Source organism: Stegastes partitus, unplaced genomic scaffold (assembly GCF_000690725.1).
Source record: "Stegastes partitus isolate 25-593 unplaced genomic scaffold, Stegastes_partitus-1.0.2 Scaffold414, whole genome shotgun sequence".
In the NCBI taxonomy this organism is placed as follows: Eukaryota; Metazoa; Chordata; class Actinopteri; family Pomacentridae; genus Stegastes; species Stegastes partitus.
This window is the reverse complement of record NW_007578145.1, coordinates 37,147-39,837: the sequence shown is the minus strand read 5'-3', so window position 1 is coordinate 39,837 and position 2,691 is coordinate 37,147.

Sequence of the window (2,691 nt, the reverse complement as noted above, 5' to 3'; positions counted from 1 at the left end):
TAACATCATAGCAACTGATTCACTTGATGTATATTAGTCACATGAGCAGCAGCACCACCATCAGTAATTACAACAAACAAATGAATTACAGCCCAGTGTCCACTCTTCCGTCATCTGTGTTCAGATGGGCAAATTAAAAACGTAACAAAATTGGTGGCAAAAAACTACCACCGACCGTCTCTCCAGGCATACAGACGATGTCTCATCACGTTGGACCTCCACCTGTTAATATAAGAGAATGATTTAATCCATGACCAGTGCACATGAACAGTTGCTGCTACCTCTGCATGAGTCAGTGTGTAACTGGATGGTTATCTACCCATCAGCTGTAGACAAAGTAAAGACACGGTGCTTACTCTCACAGTAATTAGTTTGTCACATAATTGTGTTTTATTAGCAACAAAACACATTATTAATGACGGCCAGAGGGCCTCCTGTCATCCTCACTTTTTGTCCTGTTTGCTGTAATCAACGCCACAGATATTTCCATTTGGTTCAGTCTGCTGATGAGATCACACAACAGAGTGGAGCACTGAAGCTGGACACAGTCACCTGTAACCAACTTATATGATATGAAACTCACTCTGGTTACTGCTTTAGATTATGTTTTTATTTTCTCCAAGGAACAGTTGACATTGACAGGGTTGTAGCTGAAAGAATAACACTAAAATTGTCTCACTTAGAGGAACACATCTGAGCAGCACAATCATTTCATATGATGTACAACAGTAGTTATAGTCAGATGTACTCGTGCTGTAATGATACTGACAAGCATCAACTGAAGTTTTGCCATCTTTCCTCTCTGGCTCTGGCTGCTGCAATTGCTTTTTTAGTTGGATTATTTCTAGTCTTCATATTGTCATGATAGTTTGCGCTTCATTTATGAAATATTTGGTGCCATGTTTGCGACTAGTCATCTGGTGTCAACATCACCCTTCTTCATAAGAATGTGCTCAGAACTAGACTGTGTCAATTCAATGATTGCGGTTAAGTTTAGTGAAGCTAGATATCAAGAAGCTACCCTGGAACTTGCTTTGTACTACAGAGCTCTGGACTGTCCGGTGTCGTACCATGCTGGTACCGTGGACAAACAGACTCGAGCAGAGAGTCAGACCTTGATGTCACGCCCACGTTGTATGAACTGAATGATCTGGAGTCTTAAGCAGAGGAGGAAGAGAAGCTGCAGTCTTGATTGGAAGATGAACCTCAGGTGGGAGCAAAGCACCAACAAGGAAGCAGACAACAAGGTAAAAGGTGAAAGCTGAAGCTGGCATGATAACATCTTCTATGTATTCGTTTACATTCATGATAACTGTCTGTGTCTTTCTAGTTTTCATAGACTTGGCGGCAACAAGAACTGAAGAAAGAAAAGTGAGTAAAGACAACAACAGCGATAAATTGTAGACTGAGAAAAGAGAACATTGAGGCCAGACGTACACTAGAGGAGCTTCAGACTGATTTACCTCAATTTCACTTCGACTACAATCGAAGGACAAATGTGGGACTTTGATCTGAACTCAGATTACATCCTGTATGATCATAAACTGTATCAGCAGCAGTTCCTTTTGAGTGATAACTGTCTTGCACTTAAATGAGACTAAATGCAAGTATAAATTTCTTTATTTTTACTCTCAAGTCTAACACTGAAAATCCAACAGACTCCAGTTAATCAGTGAACTAATAGATCTGATCACAAACACTATATTAGATATCAGTATCAGCCATTGATAGCTGGTCCAGCCGAGCAGATGGCAACAACACAACAACAAAAGGAGCATGCGTTCTACTTGTAAAGCATTTGACAGGTGTATAAATGAAATAAAAATGTATTAGACTACAACAACTAAATCAAGATGAAATGTGTTGTTGTCGCAAGAACAAAAAAAAAGTTCTCTCTCTCTCTCATATTCTCTGTAGTCCCTTTATTTTGAGCCCAGCGTCTCTTATTTTCCGGTGTGCGGAGCTCAGTGTGACAAGCTTTACAGCCGCTGCCGGTGCTGGGAGCAGCAATAAGACGGAGAGGTGGAGGGAGATAGAGAGCAGCTCTCAGCGACCGTCTCTTCAGCGTGGAGCGTCCAACAGCATGGAGCCAGGTGAGTGAAGAGGCGGCTGGCCTTTTGAAAGCTGCGGACGATGCCTTTCGGCGTCGCTTCGTTTCTGCTTCTACACTTTTATGTGTGTCTGTGTGTGTGTGTGCCTGCAGCCTGTCACTGAGATGAAGTGGGAAGGTGAGATGTTGGTAGGTGCAGGTTGCTCCGTTCTGTCTGGTCCCTGCAAGTAAAAAACCCAATGTTACCTACACATTAGTGATGGTGACGGGCTGCTGTGTGTCCACTATGATGCAGTGTTTGTAACTTTGTGGTTGAGTGAGTGTGTGATGAGGGTTCAGGATCTGTGGTGAAGTTGTATTGATTCAATCAGGTTAAAGTGAATTAACAATCTCTGTGCTTGATGGAGTGACTTCTTTCTGGGTAGTTACTGCAGATGCTGTTTTTTTTAGTATGCTGGTTAGATTCTCAGTTGACATCTACAGTATACGACAACAGAGAGTTTACCCCTGTGCAAAATCACTGAAATGTCAAATGATTCATCATTGTACCGCCTCTCAGCATTTGCATTGTTTCAAAGTTGAACCGTAGAGAATTCAATCTAATGTAAAACAAATACTTTAGAAAGTGTATGTTGAAAATT